Raw genomic sequence first — 13,639 nt, forward strand, 5'->3', positions numbered from 1 at the left:
GTACCTACTACATACTTAGGAATGTTTGATTTATTAGAATGTACCTATTTTTCTTTATTTTGAGAGTTGTCAGTCAGTTCATTCAACTATTAGTAGGTACCTACCAAAAATAAGTCAAAATCCTCCTAGATGTTACATGACACACATCTATTTGATTTTGCTGCAATCCGGTAGTAAATTTCGAGTGAACATGAACACAATATTATTTCATCCCTAATTCCCATAGGTAGGTACCTACCTAGTTAAAATATAATTTCTAAATTACTCTCTGGTCTGATAAGAGGTTTCGGTCGTGGCTAGTTAGGTGCCAGCTACGACCATACCGGCAAAGCAATGCCACCAACATAACTTCCCACGTGAGATCGGGCTAACTTGTATCCATGGACCATGATTCACCTGTGTGATTACGATTTGAATTGAATGTACCTACTTAGTATAGCGCACAATAGGTTAGGTACGATAACTAGGTAGGTAGGTACCAACGTAAATTGTCTTTTGAAGGTAAACAATGATTCAGAATATAATATACTGCGTAAGGTATTAAATTATGTATTGTAGGTTCCTATATATATATTTATATACCTATGTGTACAGTCTAAAATTATTTATTTACTAGCCTCGTGGATTTAGTTTTTTCAAAATCCCGTGAGAACTCATTGATTTTCCGGGATAAAAAGTAGTCGTTTGTTATACCTACCATTTGTCGACCAGAATCACATGAAATGAAATTCCAAAGTTAGCAACATTGTACCTACCTACTAGGTACTCTGTGAATACTGAATATCCCCTTCCAACATCAATGGAATATCCTATTTAGGTACATAGTGCCAACTCTGCACTGTGGTGAATATTAATAATTGCCCACAATGTACACTATCTACTATGTAGGTAGGTACCTACATAGTATATTCACAGAGTACAGTGTTGCAATCTTTGGAATTTCATTTCCGTATTTTTCATGAGATTCTGGTCTACCTATACTCTCCGTGCTTTCAACTGTCTCTATGCTAAAAATCAAGTCGATTGGTTGGCTTAGTTAGGGCGTAAAGGAAGGACAAACAAGCAAACTTTCGAATTTATAATATTAGTATAGGTATAGATGGACCAACTAGGTACTTGGTAGGTAGGTACTTAATCAACTTCACTTGTGTAAATATCTAAACTCAGTGATCGCGAGATTAAAACATAAAATGCTATTCTCATCATATTTGTATGTATTGAGTCGGCTAGATATAACTTGTTGATGATGACGATGAATGAGAAACTGAGCCATAAAGGTCCAAGCCATGACACAAGTAAACGATTTTTTGAAACTAATAGGGTCTTGGACTGTAGTAAAAAAAATTACGTGATTATTGGAATAGCGGTAGTTTAGGGCTAATTCATTATTAAAGTTAAATTTAAAAAAAACCATGATTTTTATTTATTTTTAGCATGAACATCACGCTCTACGGAAGGCCACAATCCGTAAACGACATTTTTTTTTTTTTACATAAAATGGGGGAACTGTGGGAAAATATATTTTATGTTAAAAATTGAAAAATATTTGTCGTTTACGCCTTGTTCCGTACAGCGTGACGTCAATAATTAACTATTTTAAAAATTAATATAAATCATGATTTTTTAAAATTATTCTTTTAATAATGAATTCTAGCCCCATAAACTACCGCTATACAAAAAATCACTTCATTTTATTACTACTGTTCAATACCTTATTAAGTATTATTAATTAACTAGGTGTATGAATTATTCAAATTAGGGATTATCATCATAAACGGGATCCCTGCGCACATGTCAACCCTTATCGTGTTACATGTAGGCGTAACATTAACTTTTTTGGCCTTTGGTTAGGGTTGTCTCTCACTGAGATTTCAAATCTGAATAGTTAAGTGATAAACTAACATCGCTTATTATATATTTTATTATTTTCTAGTTAGTTTAACTGGTCATTCTTCTTCTACTTAATTAAGTTGTAAGTGAACAAACACTTGACCACAATCGCACCTGATGGAAAGTGATGATGAGACCTAAGATGGGACGCTTTTATCTAGAAGACGCTTTAACAGTAAAAGTCACAATAGGGCTATTTCTAGAAGTATTTGTTCTAATGATTTATGTAAAACAAAATTTTCAACAGTATCGGTGGCAGCCGGCAGGGCGCAGCCCTATACAGAACTGTCTATTACGGCTTAGTTTGCTCAAAGGCTCTAAGCCATATTAAGAACAACCGGCTCAGACTTGCAAACCGAACTTGTTCCCAAGTAACTGACTCGCTGTTCAATAACTACGATCGCTATACTGTGGCTACGGTATTAATACCCCCTACTTTGTTCTTAGCTTAGAAATGTTTCAAACCTATTACTGATCGTTATTTAAACCTTAATAGCTCAACGGTCAAGGAGAAAACCGAGAGGTCGACGGCTCTGAAGTTCTAATTGCACTATATTTTTGTGCCTACTAGAACAATATTCACGCTTAGTTAGAGGGGAAAGGGGAAAATTAGTCATGTTAACAGTTAACGTGACTAATATTCCTTTTTTGGGTTCCGAACCTCAAGAGGAAAAACGAACCCTTATAGGATTGTTGTCTGTCTGTTGTAAGCAAACCTATAGAGTACTTCCCGTTTACCTAGATCATGAAATTGGGCAGGTAGGTATTTCAAGCTCTCAAAAGAGTGAAATAAGTAGGTACTTAAGTACTTAATAATAGTAAGCACGATCCGAGGCCGTAATGGTAAAGCAGGGTGGTCACATCACCGAAAGGACACTGATGTGGCCAACCCCATATGCTTTGCCAATGTGGCTCCTTAGTAACCATAAGTGCAATGTAGGACGCGGACGTCCTCCAGGACGATGCGCTGGACCGATACCTTCAAGAAGGTGGCGAGAAGCGGGTGGATGAGGAAGGCGGACGGACCGTGTTTGGTGGTGCGCTCTCGAAAAGGTCAAGGTTGTAGTAGGTATAGCCAGCAGAAGATGCGTGCATGATGATGGGCATGTCTAACATTAGATACATGCTGATACCTACAGCAGATACAGTAGCGTGCAGGTCATAGCTAAGTATAAAAGCATTGCTTACCCTACTTGAAATAGCAAAATGCTTATTTTGTATTACGATCTGCCTGTATATAACTAGATAAATCTACTAAACCCTACTTCAGGGTAGGCAGATCCTACCCTAGCTATGTACTCCACTTTTGGATAACTCTATTTTCTAGAATTTTTACAAACAACTCCAAATCTAAGATCAAAGTGTCCAAAAAATATTTGTCTTTATACCTACGAAGACGAAGAAATTGAAAGCTACCTAGTTACTTAATTACTTAGTAGATTTCAGTAGATTGTTATATTTTAAATGCAAACTCATTACACGAACCGTTAAAAGTAAACCAATATTACACGAAAAACACATTAAATTTGCCGATTCAGGATAAAACTGTTGCATGTCTCACGTTTTTATTAATAATACGTTTGAAATTACTCACAATAACGACCTATTCAATAGTCGAAATATTACGTAACAGAGCAGAGCAGCTAACACTTTATTTCTTCGAATTCTTTAACACACACCTAAGTACCTACTCGAACGTTATTATTAATAATATCACTTAGTATGAGTTCGCACAGCTCGATAACGTTTATAGATTTCGATTATTGAAGCAACGTTATAACATCAGTAAAATTAATCTAAGACCTGTGGTTTTAAAGTAGAAATTCTAGCGAGTTTCATTTTATAGTTTTGCTTTGGACCATATTGTCTTACATCTAGAATATGGGATAAACTCAGAATACAGATATTCTGAGGGGATAAATTAACGTACGCATTATCTCATCTGCAGTTAACCGGGTTTGGTTCGTTAAAATGCGAAGTTTTACGTTTAGTAGCAAACTTTTGAACTTTATTATTGGGTCCTCAATGAGACAGATGCTGCGGAAATAAACAATACCATAACGAGTCTTCGCAACAACTGCGCTAAGGGTTGGGATGGAATATCTGTTTCAATTTTAAAACAAACTCGCGACATTCTTGTTCCCATCTTTAAACACGTTTTTAATTTATGTATTACACAAGGATCTTTTCCTTCTGTACTTAAGAAAGCTGTGGTCCACCCGATCTATAAGAGTGGTGACAGGGACCAAGTCACGAATTATCGGCCTATCTCAGTTTTAACTTCAATCTCTAAGATCTTTGAAAAGATCTTGAACAATCGCCTAATCATGTACCTGAATAAACTAAATATCATCTCAGAACAACAATTTGGCTTTAGACAAGGAAAATCAACTGAGGACGCTGTTATCGAGCTTACCAGTCAGATTACCAAAAATATTGAAGCAAAGCAAAAAACCGTTGGCATTTTCCTTGATCTGTCAAAAGCATTTGACACCGTGTCTGTCCCCATTCTTTTGGATCGGTTGGAAGCCATCGGAGTCAGGGGTAACGTTCATAACCTGTTTAAGGATTACCTTACAAATCGCAGTCAATATGTTAAAATTGGTTCCCATATAAGTAAGGAAGACAATATCGAATATGGTGTGCCTCAAGGCAGTGTGCTTGGCCCAACTCTCTTCCTAATATATATTAACAACCTATGCCGGATGAATATCCCGCACACTAAGATCATATCATAATATATCAAATTTCAGCCCGATCCGTCTAGTAGTTTGGGCTGTGCGTTGATAGATCAGTCAGTCAGTCAGCTTTTCTTTTCATACATTTAGATTCCGCAGCTTATACGACACCGTTAATTAACTACACTCTACAAGCAACGTCTCATTTTGAGTATATATATGTACTTACAGCTAGGTATGTATATAAAGAAAGTATTAATACTAAAGTATACCTACGGATAGCGGGGGTCCAAGGATGTAAAACGTTTTTGAGATGTCGTGTGGTCGTACTAAGCCTTCAGTACGTGTAATGTAACTCGACCGGTCCAATAATAATTTCCTGTCCCTCACACAATAAGTCATTCATTAGCCTTAATTTATTCTCCTTGCACTCACCTCCACTGCAGATAATGTAAAAACGTAACTACTACTGGTAATTTAGTACAGTCCGGTGTACAATACGCTTTTTACTTGCTACGAGTTTAAAAGGCGTTAAATTGAAGTGGCAATGTATGGTACATTGTGTGGAGGTTCATTTGCCTGCGCCGGCGATCGCTATGGCTTCTGTAATACGGCTGCCAATGCGGTGACGTCACGCGACACCGACTGCGGTCCCGGCGAAGCTATTTTACTAAACTTGCGAATTGTATGAAAATTCCTCCATGCAGTCAGTTGAGTTATGGCTAACTGCAAGGCCAATTAAAAACTCTCTGACGCTGTGGTTTTAGAAGTCAGGTCCTGGGTTCTGTTCCCAGTAACAGAGCATTTATTATTTCCAAATTGTTACCGGTACAGTGTGTGTGCTTACTGTGTGGATGCTTCGGTCGTGACTAATTACCAACCTACCGCAGACGCCAAGAGCCGGTTCCTAGCAACTAAGGCTTAGTTGCTAGGCGGAACGTCTGTCTCAGGAGGTGATGCCTTATTTACTAAGGCATCACCTAAACCTGCGCAACCAAAACAACTACAAAGCGGGAACTTCAGCCGCGCGGCGGTCGCATCTCACGATATATTTTAATGGCGCCAAGCACACCTACGTAACGCAACCACCTACACACCTATACAATCTGCACGTAATAGATTCGCGTCGTTGACGCTCCCGCATCGCGTCCCGCATCCCGCGTTTATGACGCGCAGGTGTTGCCGTAGCTTTAGCGTTCCTAAAAATCGGTACGGTAAAAAAATCAATTTTCCTGTCTTTCTTAACTTAATTTGGGGACTATCTTAAATCGGTTTAAGTAAGCCGAAGTTTAAATAAAATCATAACTAAACTATTCATATTATGATTTTATTATACAGCCATAGTAGTTATCCTTTCCAAGTAAGCCCGCTTTTATCTGAATTCATCGTCACTTATCGCAGTCCAGAGGTAACTTGTTATCATATCTATATAAAAAAAATCGGCCAAGTGGGAGACGGACTCGCACACGAAGAGATCCGTGACATCGTACAAGAAATACTTATAATTTTTTTTTAATTTTCACGGCAGCCATTTCAATTATTTTATTTTTTGTTGCCATAGCGGCAATCAATAGAAATAAGGCATTCTGTGAAAATTTCAACTCTGTCTATTACGGTTCACGAAATACAGCCCGCTGACAGACGGATGGACGAACGGACAGCATAGGCTTAGTAATAGGGTCTCGTTGGTACCTTCCGGGTACGGAACATTATATCGTGAGGTAGCATTACACGCTGGGTGTGGAAATTCTTGAGAAGTTAGTAGTATTCGCGCGGCCAATAATGCTGAACAACGTCGGCAGGGCGCTTGTTATCGATAAAGTGATAACAGAAGTAGCGCGCCGATTGTGCATGCTATAGCTAGGGTAGGCGTGGTTTTAGTTTTCTTGGTATTTAATTTTCGAGATCTGTTTTTAAAGTAAGACCAGAATCTCATGGCAAATAGATAGGCAAATTTTCGGCATAATCACGAAATGTGTGTATTTAAAAAAAACAAATAATTGTCACTATGACATTGAGTAACAATATTCACTACAGAGTACTATGTACATAGAGTAGGTACAGTGTTGCTAACTTTGTAATTTCATTTCCGTATTTTTCAAGAGATTCTGGTCTACTTATGGTAATAGTGAGAGACCCATACAATTAATTTAGTACGAGTTTACCTAGTTCGATAACGTTGATAGATTTCGTGCATTTTCGATGCTCGAAATCTGTCAACGCTTTCCAGATGTCCGAAGTCGTACTAAATCTTAGGCCGCGGATACATCAGTAACTTTTAATCACGTAAGTAGCTAACATGATTAACTTACGACAAATTTACTGTAAACACTCTTTACCTATTAGTAAATTTGCTGTCAATTAATTACGTAAGCTACCTACTTACGTGAGTAAAACTTACAAAATATGTAATCGCGGCCTAGCGTAGTTTTTGTGAATTATCTCCAATAAAACATGACAATTAGAAACACTGTGTTTTTAAAAAAAATTGGTTCTGCGATATTTTTTAGAAACATTAATATTTGAAAATACCCGCGTTTTTTTTGGAGATAACTCAAAAACTAGGTACTAGAAAGTATGGAAGAATAGCTACACTACATCTAACAATAGTTTCGTGATTACAGACACGCTAGCTTGTCCAATTTTGATGAATTTCGAATTCGGCCGGTTTTAATTTGGCAGTAATTATCCATTTGATGATCAAGCTCAATAATTAGGTCCGCTTACGTAATCTAGTTCAATCGAAATTGGACGTACCTACGTGTACCGCTAATAAGATATAAAATTACATTGCAAGTGCAGAGACAGTTGTTGATAATCGAATTAGGCATAAACTCATTTGTACTAGCTTTAGATGAAAGTGTCAGTTGTGGTTATTATTTAAAGTTTCTGAAGGCTAGTTAGTTAGTTTCTTTCGCTAGAAACACCTATAGTCCGCGACAGGTCGAGATGCCCGCACATCCGCACTGCCCCCGCACTAACCCGGTGCGGGCGAGCGCGGGTGACGTGCGGGCAGGGCGTCCCCTTCGTCTCATACCCCTATTGCTATCTCAACCTGTCGCAGACTATACCTACCTACATTAATATTATTAAATGTGCCTATGTTTAAATGGTGGAGATAATGTTACCAGCACTAGGAAATTCAAGAGGAAAGTTGTTGTGACAGAGGCACTTGCGTATAAATCGTGTACACTCAGTTCCTTATGTCTAGTGCCTTGTGTTTTTCTTGCTTTCAACGACCTCAATGCTATAAAATGTAATGGGATACCGAGTGAACGGGAAAATCTAATAGCTAGTTTGTAAAATGATATTTTTAACATTGTTACCGTGATGGCAGTAATAACGTTAGGCGACGACATTGCTCTGCAAATTACCATACAACAGTTTAAAGTTAGCTTTTGGCTTTGTAAGTAAGTTTAAGTTTATATTTTATCTTTAAAAGGAAAAGGTGACTGACTGACTGACTGATTTGTGAACGCACAGCTCAAACTACTGGACGGATCGGGCTGAAATTTGGCATCCAGACAGCTATTATGACGTAGGTTTCCGCTAAGAAAGGATTTTTGAAAATTCAACCCTTAAGGGGGTGAAATAGGGGTTTGAAATTTGTGTAGTTCACGCGGACAAAGTCGCGAGCATAAGCTAGTTGTGCACATAAACTTCTAAAAAACCACACAAATATTTTTGAATCAGGTATCTAGTTACCTACTTAAACTAAACCAGAAAAACTCTCTTGGCCATTTCCGCGGGTGTTGGATCTCCTAACTAGATTACCTGTGTCTAAGATGTCATTTCCATTCCCGATGTGGTTTGCGGCTTATAAGTTAACCGGTTTACAGATTACACTACTTTGCACTTTGTACTTCTCAATCGCAAAAACTCCATAAAACTAATTAAACCATTTAGAAAAAAAACACCAGGCTACCCGCATTTAAAAGCCATTTGTTCCATTCATAGTAAGTTAGTTACCAAATAGGTACCTACCTACCTACTATAGTTGAATCGGAAAGCGTATCTGCTACTTCGTTTGTTTCTTTTTTGGGCCTACTCAACCGATTTATTACGGTCACAACACTTCCTCTAAATTCTAAAACGCCACTCTACGCACCTTTCACTCCGAGAGCGACACCGGAGCATCCTCAGGAGACGTAGACTACCATTGAACGATTCCGAAACCGGCTGGCCATCATCAGTGCACTCAACCAATCGCCGGCACACTACTAAGAATGGCTCTCATCTCAGAATGAAAAGAGAAAAGTGTATGAGCCTTTTCCATCGCGCTGGCCACGTGCAGATTGGCAGATTTTATACACCTTTTAAGAACATTATGGAGAATTCTCAGGCACGCAGGTTTCCTCAAAATGTTTCCTAGAGAACTCTCGGTTTCCTCACGATAGTGTTTTCTGCACAAATAGAGTCATCAATTACAGAGTGAAGTAAAGAATTGCGTTTCTCTCTTACCACGTATAATATATTAAATAGATCGTCTCCTCTGAAAAAATAGTCTGCGTGTATCACACACCGCCCTACCCCAGTCTTCCCACAAAGCTACATAGGATTTCCATTAGATGCCCTACTTAGCTTGACAGCGGCTGTCATGATACTGGAGTGATCAAATTACCTTTTGTCGATTCTTCAGTCTTTGTCTTATAGAAAATCAGTGATTTTGAAGGCCTTGTTTGTCATATTAACCTCGTTTGTAGAAATTCATTATTTTAAGTAGCAATTTATCTCCATATATATAAGTAAATAAATAACATCATCATCATGTTCATCCACCCCCATGGACCCATCGCCGGCCGACTACTGAGCACATGTCTCCTCTCACAATGAGCAGAGAACTATGTAAATAATTTAAAAAAATTATATTAGGTTAAGTCAAAGTAAAATCCTAAGGAAGTTCTCGATTTAGTGTAAATAACCGTCTTCATTTCAAGGACTCGATCAGCGGTGTACCCTCAAATTGCGGTTCATACTATACCTACCGGTTTATACCTCCTCACTTTACTTTTAACGCGAAGGCCGTCGCCCCGAATGAGGCGACCTTTCATGAACCAAGTCGACAGTTCGACAGGAAAAATGTTTTTGCCCTTGAATATTTTATGACGAAAATCTCATTTCTGTAACAAGAAATTTATTAGAATATTTCAGTATCGAATTTTGTTTGGAAGAGTTCTAGGCTGTAACAAAAAATTACCAACTTAAGTCGATTTATAGAAAAATTTCTAGTTTATAAACTATATTATGTCTATTCCCGTGTAGATAATACCCGCCACTTCTTTCCGCATGGATTAAGGTTTTTAAAAATCCGTAGGAATTTCTCCTTTTCAAAAAGTAGTCTTATGTTCTTCCACAGGTTGCAAGATATGTACCGAATTCCGTCAAAATCGGGTTAACGGATAGATCGTGAAAAGCTAGCAGATAGACAGACAGACTTATTAGTATGGATTGTTTGAGAACTCATGAGTAATTTTCAGGAAATGTTGCGTTACCTGTGTTAAAGAGTTGTTGGACTAAAACTCATCGCTATTGTCCAGAGGTCCAAACGCACTTACGCTAAGCTGCACGACGCGACGCGGAGTTTGTATGCAGCAAAGCGTATTTGAGCGACGCGGCGCGGCAAATAGATTTGTATGTAGCAAGGCGCTGCTGCACACATACACACGCACGTCACGCAGCGCAGCGTGAGTTTGGACCACTAAAATCACACTAAAATAGATCTGCCAATTGGACCGCGTGGATAGTTTTGGCAATTTGGCGTTTGGATTCAGCGTTGATTTTCTCAAGGGCCAAGATCAGAGTCAATAAATGCATTAACTAAGGCAAGTTGTGGCAAAAATATATTAGTCAGCGGTAGTTAAAGCTTTTCCGCGTCTATGCTCGTAAATAGAAGTAATTATCACTGAATAGAGCAATAGATCCCAATTACAATTAGGTACATCGCAATGTGCCCCGATGGTCCCACTGGAGTGAGTAATAAACCCACTATAGTGATGAACTGTTGAAGTTTTATTGACAGAAGATTTCCTGTTGGGCTTTATTTGCTTCAGAATTATATTAATGTGGGGTTCTAGAGAATTGTTGCTAACAAAGTGTTGGTTAAATCGCTTAATTCATTAACATAATTATTAGCTACCAGCCTGCAACCCGTTTTCGGAAAGATACGGCTGAATATGTAATATAAGATAAAGATCTTTTCGAGGGCGTACCACCACACACACATTATCTTGACCTTTGTAATCCAGACACAGGAAGTGTCATCACTCTTAGTGGCTGTAGAGGCTCTCATACCTCCTCTTTTCTAGGAAAGTAGGGGAAGAGATTTATGATCTGCGCTGTTCTAGTGTAGGTTGGCAAGTACCCTACCCTTCCTTAGGGTAAAGGCAAGGGACAAGGAATGTGAGACAATCTTCTCTAGGAAGCTAGAAAAGATTGTCTCGTATCATCCAAAAGTGAAACTCTGGTGCCTGCCTAGAATTTGAAACCACAATTCTTGGTTATTAGATTCACGCCTTCCTCTCATATATTGAGTAAGTTTTTGGTAAATGCTTCAGAGAATGGCCTTAATTACACAAATCCCTATAACAATTAAGTACTTACGGTAAAATTACCGTTATCGATTTGAAATCCATTGTTAACAATGGAAGAGTAAGTGTGACGTCACAGCTATTTTGTACAAAATCTAATCTTAATCTCTCTCATTTCCAAGCCTTGAGTCAAATTTCGCCACCAAGCATCGTTACAAAAAAAATAAGACAATTTAAGTAACTACTTTCAAACAATTTACTTAGTAGTTCTCTTTATATTTCTTGCGACTTAGTTACAGCTGTGAAATGCTGTAACTAAGTCGCAAGTGTAAAATGTGAAAATCACAGATCCACTGCTAGCATTCTTGATCTGGAGAGAATTTCTAAATCACAACCGGCGTCGTCGGAAGCTGCCAAACAAGTTACCGCAAAGGAAATTCGTAACTTTATATATTTAAAAGAACGGAAATGTACAACAAGTACAAGTATCGTAAACTTCTGCACTATTATGGAAAGTTGACAGTCTTAGCGTTGAAAAACTAGATTTTCAGTACTTACTTCAATGACTTATAATGTATAGAAGTCATTGACTTACTTACGTCCTTTTTGTATAGATCAGGTGCGCATAACTTTACGGAAGTCCAAGATATACAAGGAACCATCGCCTGCTGCTTGTTGCACCATACAGATTTTTCCGTTTCAGCGGATTGTAGCAAAAGCATGTAGTTCCTTGTACACCCCTTTCGTTTTATGGACTTTTAAAAAGGTGTATGAACTGTGATGTACCTATTCCATGTTTCAATGTGGTTTCCAAAGTGAGTATACAATTATGTGGCTTGTTTAAGTAGTTCCTCTTTAGTTTGGAAGTTACAATCTTCTTGCATTTTCAAAACTGTTTGCTTTATTTGTTCCACCATTCTAGATTGACGAATTGGCTGTAATAAAAACAATAAGGGAACTATGATAGGCAGACAGTTGACTCAATTGCAATTATGTGACTGAAGGCAAAATAGTTTATTTTTAAATCAAGCAACCGTACGCTTTGTGGAGAACGACGCCCTGGGGAGACATGCGGACGATATTCGCCTTAATAGGGATCTATTGTGCCGTTTCTGCAGTTTAATTGCAAATATTTACAGTTCGAGAAAGTAGATTAGGGACTTGACGACGGTCTCGAGGAGGGGTGAGAGTTCCTGCTGGCTACTTGAGCAGTCGGTACTTCTATATTCTGTTTGTTCGTAACTAACTTGTGTCCTCGCCTTTGTCTGCTTGAAAGCTCTGGTAGCAGTAGTTCGGTTGTTGTTCCTGTTGCACTGCGTACTGTTTCTCAGGTTCTCAGAGTCTAATTTGGTCTAAGTTGGAGCAGAAATATTATTAAGAAAGACTATCGATACGTTAATGTTCATTACACAGTACACGTTGCTATCCTGGGGGAGCTATAGATACCGACCCAGACATTATTTTGAACTTGTTGAACTTGTCGAAAATACTTAACACTCAACATAAACTTTAATAAAAACATTATTTTATTCACTTATAGCTGATCTTGAACCTAATTTCTTAGGGTTATTATACGTTTAGGTTCGTTCGGCTTCGAATCTCCATAAAACTAATAAAACTAATTAAACATTTATTCACAATATAATATCGGCGGGGTGAGTGATAACATAAGCTGTGATAGCCTAGTGGTTAGGACGTTCGCCTTCTAATCGGAGGTCGGGGGTTCGACCCCGGGCACGCACCTCTAACTTTTCGGAGTTATGTGCGTTTTAATTAATTAAATATCATTTGCTTTAACGGTGAAGGAAAACATCGTGAAGAAACCTGCATGCCTGAGAGTTCTCCATAATGTTCTCAAAGGTGAGTGAAGTCTACCAATCCGCACATGGCCAGCGTGGTAGACTATGGCCAAAAACCCTTGTCACTCTGAGAGGAGACCCGCGCTCTGTAGTGAGCCGGTGATGGGTTGATCATGATGATGATGATGAGTGATAACAAATTAGGCACGCTCCTTTACTCCTTTACTACTTGTTCTGAATTCTGTGGTCACAACTATATAGTCATAAAGATAGACTATCGAAAGGCTGTAATTTCTAGTCAAAATACGGACTCTAGCACTATAGTTCGTTAGTTACTCTTGAATATTCGAATTTCTTAACAAAATGAAGGCAAGATAACGGTGTAATTTTCACATAAAAATAGAAAATTCGGCGTCGATTGAATGTCCAATCTCAAGACACGTTGGAACGCCTCTCAACGATTTCCGATTGCTCTTTCACACAATGGGTCTTAACATCAAAACTGAATGAACGAACACCAATGTTATTGACTTGGGGAAAATAGATTTTCCTGGAATTTAGTGAAATAAGTAACTAGCAGCCTCATAGTGTAGTGCGGTCGTTCGATGATAAAATATATCCGGCAACAAGTTTAACAAAGTTCCTTAACGCAAATTATTTGAGGTAATACTTTTTTTATATTTTTTTTATGTATATATATACCAAAGTTGTAGTTTCAAAGTAATAATAAATTAATTTTCATTGG

At 38.2% G+C, this 13,639-nt stretch overlaps 1 protein-coding gene across 5 annotated transcripts in view; it reads left to right on the forward strand.

Annotated features, from left to right (window-relative positions):
• shg (E-cadherin shotgun) overlaps positions 1-13,639 on the forward strand; it is a 307,163-nt gene that overhangs the window by 950 nt on the left and 292,574 nt on the right. The gene's annotated exons all lie outside the window — the stretch shown is intronic.

Source organism: Maniola hyperantus, chromosome 21 (genome assembly GCF_902806685.2).
Source record: "Maniola hyperantus chromosome 21, iAphHyp1.2, whole genome shotgun sequence".
NCBI classification, from domain to species: Eukaryota; Metazoa; Arthropoda; class Insecta; order Lepidoptera; family Nymphalidae; genus Maniola; species Maniola hyperantus.